This window comes from Rattus norvegicus, chromosome 11, assembly GCF_021556685.1.
Source record: "Rattus norvegicus strain SHRSP/BbbUtx chromosome 11, alternate assembly SHRSP_T2T, whole genome shotgun sequence".
Lineage (NCBI taxonomy): Eukaryota > Metazoa > Chordata > Mammalia > Rodentia > Muridae > Rattus > Rattus norvegicus.
Window position 1 is genome coordinate 46135206 of NC_141544.1, and position 11915 is coordinate 46147120.

The 11915-nt window shown below is 44.6% G+C and overlaps 1 long non-coding RNA gene across 1 annotated transcript; it reads left to right on the plus strand.

Annotated features, from left to right (window-relative positions):
- Positions 1-2284: 2284 nt before the first annotated feature.
- On the plus strand, positions 2285-11261 carry LOC148002539 (uncharacterized). Its single transcript, XR_015633331.1, has 3 exons — positions 2285-4518; positions 9103-9270; positions 9377-11261. It is a non-coding gene; the product is annotated as an uncharacterized LOC148002539 (long non-coding RNA).
- Positions 11262-11915: the final 654 nt, after the last annotated feature.

Here is an 11915-nt window from a genome sequence, read left to right on the forward strand (position 1 = left end):
GCAAGCATCGCGTAATACACCTACTTATAAGCCCTAAGTCGCCCTCAGGAAACTCGAGATCTCCGGTTTCTAAACCACTGTGTATGAATTCCTGCCCCTTCTCTTTGTCATAATCCCTAATGGAATCATCAGAAATCTTAATTTTCCCATTTCTGCACCCGCCTCTTCTAAATTTTCCCTTCCCCCTCATCTCTCACTCAAAGTTCTTCTCACATACTTGCAATTTCTTTTATTTTCACACCAGAGATTTGTTATGCATACTCTACCTTTTCTAACCACTGTCTCAGCTCAGAGCCAAACCATCTCTCAGCCCGCCTCGCCTCTAAACTTCGTACACAAAACTGTTCTACCATAGCGGAGAGAGCTCCGCCCTTAGCTCAGAGAGCCCCGCCCCCAGATCAGAGAGCCCCGCCCCCAGTTAAAACAAGCAACACTGAGCAAATAATCCCATCAACCTTCTTTTACCAAATTTAGAACAAAATTCCAGTACCAAAAAGATAAAATGCCAAGTCTTTGTCTGCAATGAGTGTGACCCTCCTCTGGTAGAGTGGATATAGGGACACGGGGGCAGGGGGTACAGGGCTGTCCGTCTTAACAGCACCTTGATTGTACCTTGGTCCTTAGGGAGCCTTGTCTCCCAACTCATGTCCCAGTGAATACATGGGACGCTTTCAACCCTCTTTTTATGAGTGTTTTACGTACGTACGTACGTGTGTGTGTGTGTGTGTGTGTGTGTGTGTGTGTGTGTGTGTCTGTGTCTGTGTGTCTGTGTGTCTGTGTGTCTGTGTCTGTGTGTCTGTGTGTATAAGAGATAGAGACAGAGACAGAGACAGAGAATGCATGACTATACACCACATGTGTGCAGAGCCCATAGAAGCCAGAAGAGGGCACCAGATGCCCCAGAACTGTAGTTACAAGCCATTATGAGCCACCATTTGGGTGCTGGGAGCCAACCCCAAATCCTCTATAAAAGCAACCAGACTCTTTTCCTCTGAGCCATCTCTCCCGCACCCGTGTTTTCTTTTGATCCCAAGAAAGAAAGCTTTCAGAGACTTGTTATCGAGACTTGTTTCGTGCCCTCATTCTGCATACTTTTTCCATGGAGCCATTTTGCTCTGTGTGGCTTTTTTTTTTTCCAGACTGCTCATTCTTAAGCAATTAGAGACCTCACCAGACTGACCTTTGATGGCAGACAGGGTGTGCATGTTGCCTTTGGACTCACTGCTCACTCACTTGCCCACTGTGTAACTAGTCACAGCCACTTCTTGGAAACGCAGCAAGAGCTCAAGATACAGTCCCGGCCCACTGCCTTGTCTTGTTGCCTTTGTTCAAATCTAATGTCAAGAAATAAGTTCCATACGTATTGATAGATGATAAATAAATAGATAGACAGATATAGATGATAGATAGATAGATAGATAGATAGATAGATAGATAGATAGATAGATAGATAATTGAGAGACAGATATTTGGATGAGTTTGGGCAGGTACTCATGAAGTATACATCCCATTAAGAAAGAACAGCTCTATCAATGAAGAAACTTCCCTTTTGTCTCCTTGCATTCAATTCTTCCCACACAACCACTTTCCTACTTTCTATCAGAGTCTCCCTGTCTCAGGAGCCCTGGGAAATGCCTCCACATAGGGTAGCCTTTGGAACTTGGTGTCTTTGTCCCAGTAGAAGGCTTCTGAGATGCACCCCTGCCATTGCACAAACTGCCCCCATCCTTCTGCTGCTGGGCCATGCCTCAATAAAAACTTAACACTCCCAGTGCTCTGTCCACTCACCTACTGATAGGAACCGGGATGTCTCCAGCTTGTGAGAACTAGGAAAAAAAAAATGTGTGTCCTTATAAAGGGAGGAAAACTAAGGAATCCGTAAGATATTTTGAATCTAATGAAAAAGTACAAGAATTTTAGTTGATTCATTTATTTTATTTTGTATCTTTATGCTCAAATCTGCTTTAACATAATTAACAAAATTATTCTCTTGTCTTATAACACATATACCTGTGTATTTTGTAATTATTTTTGAAACAATAATACTGACACTATCATTGTAAATAAATCTGTAGGGTCCAGAGGCAAGGCTCAGTGGATAGAGCACACTGTATCTTAAAGCTCTTAATTGGCATTTGGCCAGGTGTGATTTTAATTTGGAACTAAGTCCTTTTCTTCTATAACTAAAGGACGTCTATAAGTCCTTTTCTTCTCCGTTCATACTTACATCTACTCTCCTAAATGTCGGTCTTGCCTCATTGTAGCAATTCCCCTTCTTCTACAGAACCTGCCCATATACCCCTCTCAGGGGTACAGGATGAAATATTACCACGAGATTCAAGTTACCTCCTCTCCATGGTGGAACCAAACTGAATCCCGTGATCCCCAAGCGACAGTGTGCTTGCCCAGAAGCAAATTAGAAGGCAACAACATAACCCTATACAGCTCTAGTCAGAAGTACCCTTGAATTACCCTGGTACCTTGGAGTCTCCATTATTGTCCCTATAAGCTGCTGGTGTGACAGGATCAAACATGAGAGACACCAGCTGTGAGAAGGCAAGCCACTGTCTCACCAAACCATCCAAAACTGAGACTTTGACTTCTGGGCCCTGGACAGACAAGCTATGGGATATCTGAAGGACTTCTGGGTTCACTCTGCCCACAAGGACTTCTCCTTGCCACCACAGACTGCCATTGGGGGAGGGACGAGAAGAAGCCATTGGGGTTTAGCAACAACAACTTCCCAGTGTGGAGAATGGAAAGGGTCAGTATGATGCAAAATCTGCTGTGGATAAAAGTCTCTGTCTCCAGTTTCTCCTGTGGTGACATTCTGGGAAACTCGGTCCACATGGCACTGGCCTGCTCAGCAGGGGAATGAGTCTTGGAAACCCCAGGATCTGTCCAGGCCCTAACAGGAATTGGCCAGTCTGGCCAGACCTCCAAGGACTTACCCACAATCCCCGGGTCAGGCCAGCATTTCTGTTCATTGCTCCACCCTCTCTGTCATCTGAAGAGGTTTTGGGTTCTGAAGCCAAATCCCTTGCCTTTCCCACAAAGGAGGCTTACAACACTTTCATACAATCACACTGGGCATGTGGGGAACCCGGACCTCAGACCACACCCCAGTGGTCAGTTTAAAATGTCAACAAGAAAGGCAAAAATGTTCACCCCAAGCATAGCAAAAGCCACTGGGGTTCTCAGAGGGCAAACCGCACCCCCTTCTAAGAAGCTGGCGGAGGCATCCACTGAGCAACATGGGGTTCTGGCTTCTCTCACAAAGGGCACACAAACTCGGCAGCTTCGGAATCCAGCCTCACCTCAGGGGATCATCCCAGCAGAGGATGGAACAGGGGCCATATTTACACTGGATCGCCAGTGCGGTTGTAAAAACTCAGCCTCAGACAGTGGGTTGGCAGCAAATGGCTTTTCCCCCCATTAGCAGTTTGTGGACTGGGGCAGATCTCCAAACACTTTGTGGCTGTGCCGCTGAGCAAGGACCGGTTGCACCTCGGTTGCCTAACAACAACACTGACACCGTCCCCACCGCCCTCCTACAAAAGGACAAGTGTAAAGTGACTTTGGGAAAGATGAGCCAGGTTCTTCCTTGGGATGAATTATTTAGCTTAACGGACTGAACCAAACTTCTGCTGCCCCAGGAGGTGACTGGGGACTGGTGTGCCCTCCTTTATCTGAGGTTTAACACAACTTAGCAGAGCCTTTGACACCCTAGCCCTCGACAAACCCCAACAGTGGTTATCAATACCATGGGTTTGCCTCAACTAGAACATTCCAACAGTGGCTTCCCAGAGCAGTAAAGTGGTGGCCTCTGTGGTTAGCTTTTCTGTTGTTACAAGTTATACATGAGGGACAGCCAAGGAGCCACTTTGACTCCCGCCTGCCCAGGGTGACCATATCTGTGCCAATGAACCTTGTTGTCATTAGCTTGGACCCCTGAGAATTATACTTCAGCATTGGGTGTTGGGCACTTACAGACAGGGACAGGGCCTTCCTGTGATCTGAGGCCGCAGAAGACTGTGGGTCACCCAGGCTCCCATGGGAGCCAAACTCAGATGGGCTAGGTATAAAAGGGACACCAAGAGTCCCCGCTTGCATCAAGTTCCCGGGACATGTCTGGAGAGTTGGGATGTAGCTGGTCTGTGCAACGCACCCTGAAAAGCAAGACTGGGAAACATCGATGGAGAATGAGACCGTGTCTCACCGGAGTCGCTCCAGTGTCACATCTGCGGCTGCTGTTGGAAGTACTCAGAAGTATTTCCTTTGGAGCTTGGAGTTCTCGATGTTTTCTGACACCCATCGTGTTCTTGTACCCCAGGCTTCTGACGCGTGATAGTGATTCCCCATTGGTTCATCAACTCTCCTGACAATCTTGTTCCCCCAAAGTTGTGAATTCAGGAGGTGCCCCAAGAGCACAGGGGATGAAGACGTGTCTAAGCGCTGTCTGACAGTTGTTGCTGTTCTAAAGAGACCTGTAAGAACTCAAAAGCTTACTTCAGGAAGGTGGGCTAAGTATGTGTCTTTACAATTAGCACTTCAATGGAGAGCAATAATTACAGAAAGCTGTAATGACCCCGATCGGATGGGCTCTTGGCACTCACAGGCTGAAGGGATGTCCAGGGTTAAACAGTTAACCAACCAACCCGCTTAGCTTGGTACCCCGCATCCACACTGAGCAGCTGTCTTTGTATATATATAAAGAGCATTTCATTTCAGTTGGCTTACAGTGCGAGGTTCAGTCTATTGTCATCACGGTAGGAAACAAGTCAGCATCCAGGCAGACATGGTGCTCGAGAGGTGGCTGAGAGTTCTACATTTTTATCTGTATGCATCAGGAAGAGACAGTGACACACTTCCTCCTACAACAGAACATACTCCAACACAGTCACACCTCCTGGGTGGTTTGGATAGGTTGGGTCCTCATAGACTCATATGTTTGAATGCTTGGTCCCAGGGAGTGGCACTATTAGGAGGTATGGCCTTACTGGAGAATTGTGTCACCATCGTTGTGTGTGTGTGTGTGTGTGTGTGTGTGGTGTGTGTGTGTGGGGTGTGTGTATGTGTGTGTGTGTGTGGTGTGGTGTGTGTGTGGTGTGGTGTGTGTGTGTGTGGTGTGGTGTGTGTGTGTGTGTGTGGTGTGTGTGGGTGTGTGTGTGTGTGTGTGGTGTGGTGTGTGTGTGTGTGTGGTGTGTGTGTGGTGTGTGTGTGGTGTGTGTGTGGTGTGGTGTGTGTGTGTGTGTGGTGTGGTGTGTGTGTGGTGTGTGGTGTGGTGTGTGTGTGGTGTGGTGTGTGTGTGTGTGTGGTGTGGTGTGTGTGTGTGTGTGTATGTGTATGTGTGGTGTGTGTGTGGTGTGGTGTGTGTGTGTGTGGTGTGTGGTGTGGTGTGTGTGTGGTGTGGTGTGTGTGTGTGTGGTGTGGTGTGGTGTGTGTGTGTGTATGTGTATGTGTGGTGTGTGTGTGTGGTGTGGTGTGTGTGTGTGGGGGTGTATGTGTGCGTGTGTATGTGTGTGTGTGTGTGTGTGTGTGTGTGGTGTGGTGTGTGTGTGGGGGGTGTCTTTGAGGTCTCCTATGCTCAAGTTATGCCCAGTCACTCAGTGTCTCCTTCTGCTGCCTGAGAGTCAAAATGTAGAACTCTCTGTTCCTCCAGCACTATGTCTGCCTGCATGATGCTTCCCACCATGACCATAATGGACTACACCTCTATAGCTGTAAGCCAGCCCCAACTAAACGTTGTCCTTTATAAGAGTTGTCATGGTCATGGTGTCCCTTCACAGCAATAAAACCCTAAGACACCTCTTAATAGTGCCACTCCCTCTGGACCTGTGGGGGCTGTTTTTATTTATACCTCCACAGTGGCTCACACATCTCTAGCTGCAGCCCTGGGGGAGCGTAAGAGCAGTGTGCTCACATGACATAACCACACATGGATGCTCGTGGATACACAATTCAAAAACAAATGTTTGAAAATTAGGAAGCGTTGAGTAACTGACTATAGATGTCTACAGCAGTTCACTCGTTCACCTCTGGGCAGCATCTGAGGGATTTGAGGGGGAGGGGTCAACCCAACACCAGCCAAAGCATAAGCAATGATTCTATTTTGCGTTTATATCATAATCTGTGCTTGAGGTTTATCTGGCAGGGATGTGGAGGAGGGGCAGACAGGCCAGCTTTGAGTGTTGCTCTCCATGCATTGCTCATCTTGCTTTTGGGACAAGATCTCTAAGTGGCCTGAAGCTCGCTAAGGACTCTAGGCTGGCTGCTCAGTGCATAGCAGGAATCCTCCTGTCTCTGCCTCCCCGCCATTTCTTCTACTTTCTTACTGAGTTCTGGGATCAGACTACTTGTTCATCAAGGCCCTTTGCCTTCTTAGCTGTCTCTCTAAGCCAAGCCGAACATATTTCTTTAAAAAAAGAAAAAGAAAAAAGGCTATCTCTTACTTATTCCTTTGTAATGTCATGCATGTAAGCAATGTGTCTTGATCAAATTCACCCCAACTCCTTCCACCCCCCCTTAGGTATCCCAGTAATGCCCTCCTCCTTTACAAAGGGTCGTTCTTACTCCTTAAGGAACAACTTGTCATACTTCCAGGGTTAGGGCTACAGAGAAAACATAGGATAAAATACCGTGTGGGCCACAGGTATGCAAGCATGCTATTTGTCTGTGATTCAGTGTAACTGTGTGATGGTTACTTCACTGGGTATAGAATAGGTGAGTGACTGTGAAGATGCCGTTCCCCAGTGAGGGACGTGAGAGGAGAAGGAAAAGTCTCCAGTACTAATTATCTCTAACCTGGTTAAAACCCACAGTCAGGGTTTAACAACTGATGAATCGATGTAAAGGGACTCAGGAAAGAGGTGACTCTGAGTCTTTTCCTCTGCCCCACTGGCAGGATGAGCACCCCCACCATCTCATCCCACCGCACGGTCGGGATGAGCGGCTCTTGCATCACCTGTGGAAGGTGGACATCCCACCAATCACATTCTTTGAACTTTAACATGTTACTGCTAATTAATGTTGAGTAAACTTGTGGGAGAAGATTAAGTAGTTGCTATTTTTAAAATTAGAAATGTGGTCTCTATATGAAACAATGGCACACTAAGCTAATTATTGGTTTTCTTTATATTTACCATATCTCATTTTTAAATGGCTCATATACCTTAATAATTTTGGAGGGTACTTCTCCAATATAGACAACAGGAGAAAGACTGAGGGTACAGCCCATAGTATATGGGGTACATACTCCACATATACACATGCCTTCAGAAGTCTTAACAACTAACCCCTTTGCCTCATCCAGCCTGAGAGTATATTAAACTATGTACTTGTCAATCAAGACAATTTGTGTGAGTGCATGTGTGTGCATGTGTGCACATGTGCATGTGTTTGTCTTGTGTTAGTTATATAATGTGTGTGATGTATGTGCACATGTGTGTGCGGGTACATGTGCCCATACATGCATGCAGAGATCAGGCATCAGTGTCCTGCTCTACCATACTCTGCTTCATTCACTTGAAAAAGTGTCCTTCTTGAGCATGGAGTTAGGCTGGCATCCAGAAAGCCCCAGCTATCCTCCTGCCTCTGTCCTTCCCAAACTCTGGGGTTAAAAATGTTCATGCATATATTTTTGTTGGTGCTGGACATTTGAACACAGGTCTTTGTGCATGTGAACCCAAGTGTTTTCACCCATGGAGTCATCTCCCAGGCTCTCAACCAAAGTTATTGCAATGTCAAAACTTTTATCAAGATAAAGTAAATATCAGCATGTACTTAGTCTTCTTTTTCCATGATTATCTTACCATTCTCATCCAGTTGGTTAAATCATTCCACTAACAGCTTTTTAAAATGAGAAAAATCGAAAGTGACTTAAGAAAATGACTACTTAAAATAAGGAAACTCCATCAAATGCCAAATGAAGTGACTAGATTTTGATACAAAACAACAATGCATTTTCTCATAAGCTTGCTTTTTAATGTATGGACTGGAAAAAAGAAAATATTCTAATTATAAATCTCTGATTCTGTGTCAGGCCAGTTTTGTTAAAACAGTTATGTGTACAGAATAATACCTGAAAAATAATCTCAACTATGCCCATTGCATGCGTTGGGTAATTTTATCTTAAGATACTAGAGAGATAGCTCACCAGGAAGATCCTGGCTACTCTCCAAAGGCCCAGATTTAAGTTCCAGCATTTGCATGGGAGCTCACACTTGTCTGTAACTTCTGTACTAGTGTACTCTACACCTTCATAGGTACCAACCACACATGTGCACACAAATGTACATGCAGGTAAATACTCATACATATAAAAGTGAATTAAAGATAATGCATTTTACTACAAACAAGAAGGTAGCTATTGTATTGGTTATTTTTCCTGCTACTTGATAAAATACCAAAGCATCTTACAGCAGAAAGGGTTTATTTTGGCTACAGTTCAAAGCTCACAGTCCATCGTGGCAATGAAACCAATGTGGTTGGTGCTTGAGTCAACTGGACTCTAGACTGGACTCACTCTAGAACTCCAGCCCAGAGAGTGGTGCTGCCCTTCTTTATGGTAAGTCTTCACCTAAATTAACTAATCAGGACCATCCCTTAGCATCATGGCCATGGCTTACCTAGGAAGTACTTCTTCACAGGTAGGTATGCCTGGTGCCTTGGCTACAAGGTGATTATGGATATTGTCAACTTGACACTCTGTATTAGGCATCACCTCTGTCTTAAAGTTCACTTTTTTGGAAGTTTTTGAGGATATACCCTTTTGGGAAAGGCAACCTCATAGACAGATGGTGGAAGAAACGATCAGGAAGATGCACAGCCATTCACTAATGTCACCTCTGCTGTGCATTCACCAACTTGCTTATTGACACCTCTGATTCCATTTTATTATCCCTGAAATGTCCACAAAGACCATTATCTCACTAAATTGCCATGAAGACGTGATGAGATAAAATACCCACTGTGTTTGTCATCTACTAAGTGCTTGGTGTGTGTTCTCCTCCCTCCTGTCTTCCTACTTATTCCTAGTCCTCTTGTGTTGCTAGTAAGGCCGACAGCAGACTGGGATTAAAACCTGACTTTTACAACCCACAGCTCCTGTTCAGTAATCAAAACTAACACTACAGATGGATTTGTGATGGCTCTTCATGATTTTCAACTTGGCTACGTGTAGAACTAAAACCCCAAAATGGACAACACATCTGAGAGGGGGGTTTGCTTAATTTGATCTAGGAAGATCTACTTCTAATCTGGATCTTTGAGGTAAGAAAACACATGTTAATCTAGATCTTTAGAACTAGGGAAAAGACACGCCTTTAATCCAGGTCTTTAATCCATATCTAATCTGGGTCATGCCTTCTTCTGTAAGCCTATATAAGGACACAGAAGAAAGAAACTTTTGCTCTTTGCCTGCTCGCTCTCGCCTTGCAAGCAAACCAACTCACCAGCATTACAGCCTTCTTTGGGATTCCAGAATGTACTGAAGACCAGTGGAGACATCCAGCCTCGTGGGCTGAACAACTACTGGATTCTTGGTCTTTCCATTCACAGCCAGATGTCCTTGGATTAGCTGGACCATAGCCTTAAGTCATTATAATAAACCCCCTTTATATAGAGAGATTGATTCCACAAGGTCTGTCACTCTAGAGAACCATGGCCAATGCAGGATACAAAATAAAGGAACACATGGAGAGGAGAGTCTCCTTCTGATGCCTTAAGGGCCATTTCAGTCTCCCTGGGTGCTTGGATCTTCTTTGTCCTCATGTGGGGGTCCAATGAGTCTTTGAGGAACTGTACTTTGGTTTGTTGTTGTGACCTTACAAGTAGAAGGCAGACAGTGTTTATATCTCCCCAGTGCAGGAGTTCCTGCAGTCAGAGGAGAAACATAAACCTAATGAAAGAGACACACATCTCTTCTTTGGCATCCCATGCACTCAAGACAATGCAGTGCCTGTAGCACTGAAAGTCTGAAGACCCAGATGTGGCTTAGACACCAGTTTGGGAAGTGGCATGTTTCTGAACCTCAGCTGTTACATGAGCCTGTTACATGAGCATCATAAGCACGGCATGGTGGCAATGCAATATCATGATAAGAAAACATCTCTTAGGTTGGAAGAGACTGGAACTTTCACCAGACCCCACAGATAAGCTAAAAAAGTACTTTGAGGTCACTTGAGACTTAAGACTGCTGTCCTACTGTGTTTATTTAACCTGCCTTTAAGAGAACAACCAACCTTGCTTGGCTTGGAATTTACACGTAATCAATGTCTACACTCCAAGGCAGTGCAGCGTTTTAATCTTAAGATATGTCATCTTCCTTGCCCCAATCCTAGAAATGTATATGTGTTTGGATGTGTAGTATGATGATCATAAAACACACAAAATAAGCTAAAAGCAACCTTATAAAATGACTATCCACCATAAATGCTAGAAGTAGTATTTGGTTATCCATCATAGTGTTTGTTTGTTATCTGGGCCAGCGGGGGTCAGTTGGAACTTATAAAACTCTGTTAAGGATTTCAATAAAGTAGCCCCCGTTCCTTCCCCATGTGATGCTTTCTGTGGTACTCAGTAAAAGAGCACGTAGAGCCCATTGCTAGTGATTCTCAAGGGCAGAGAGAGACATAGGGAGAGAGAGATTCAGAAGGCGGCATTAACACAGGCACAGATTCGGACTCATACAACAGACAGAAAGGGATGCTGGAACATACACACACTCATGTATACACACACACACACACACACACACACACACACACACACACACACAGGGGAGCTTCAAATCTGAGCTCACCATTGATCAAATGACACTGAGAGAAGTGTTTAGATTTCATTCCTCTAAGAGACACTAACATCTTATTGGTTCCTGTGAATTGAATATGCCTGTGTTCAAATAAACACACTACCCTAGTGCTGGTGTTTAAAACCAATGGGGACATGCATGAGAGGTTGGGATTTGGAGACAGGTAGATGTTACATCATCTCTGGGACACCCCATCTTCCACACACCTTTCATGCTTGCCTGCTGCTAACATGCCCTACTAACTTTTCTCTGCAATTAAAAGCATGCTTTTCTCTGCCTAGAGTTTTTTTCCAACAGGCAATCACTATTGTCATCCAATCATATTATCATTTTAGACTCTAAAGGAAATCTTTAAACTTTGCAACTAAAAATAAAATTGTGATCAGCAACAAAACTGTAAACCTGACTATTGGGTTTTCATGTTCTTGGCATTGAAAATAAAGCATAATCCATAGTAAAGTCTATTTATTGACTTTAATATCACTGATTTAAAAATACCAGCATATTGAAAAGTATGCTGATGTGTGCGATAGATACAGCATGTGACATTCAAGAGTCACACCATGGCCTGGCCATTACTCCAACTCATTGTCACCTCATTATGAATGGGTCCTCAGGCAGAGGGAGAAATTCTCAGACACAGAACATTGAGAAGCTGTATTGAGACCTAAATAGGATCTTGAACATGTGAACACTGGGAGGACTGATATTTTGATTACCTATAAACCTCTCTGTATTTTGGAATTTATTTGAAGACTGCCATTCTCTTATAAAATAACACATGACACTTTTGTGTCTCTGTGATGGTAATATCTTACAGTAATTAGCTAGGACAACATTGTAGGTCACAGATTCAGATGGTCCCAGTCCATCAAGGCAAAGAAGACCAGATGGAGTGGTCCAGTCCAGGGCAGTGGGAACGTTAGACAGAGAGTGCTCACACAGTCGCATATAAGGAAGTAGGAAACTAGGCAGGTCTACCTAAACTTTCAAGTACCCATGGCTGGAGATTTCTTCCCCCACAGAGACTCCAATCCTTCCCAAATCCCTTCAAATCACAAGCATGTGAAAGCACATCCAGTCAGACAGTAGCATGACACTGGCC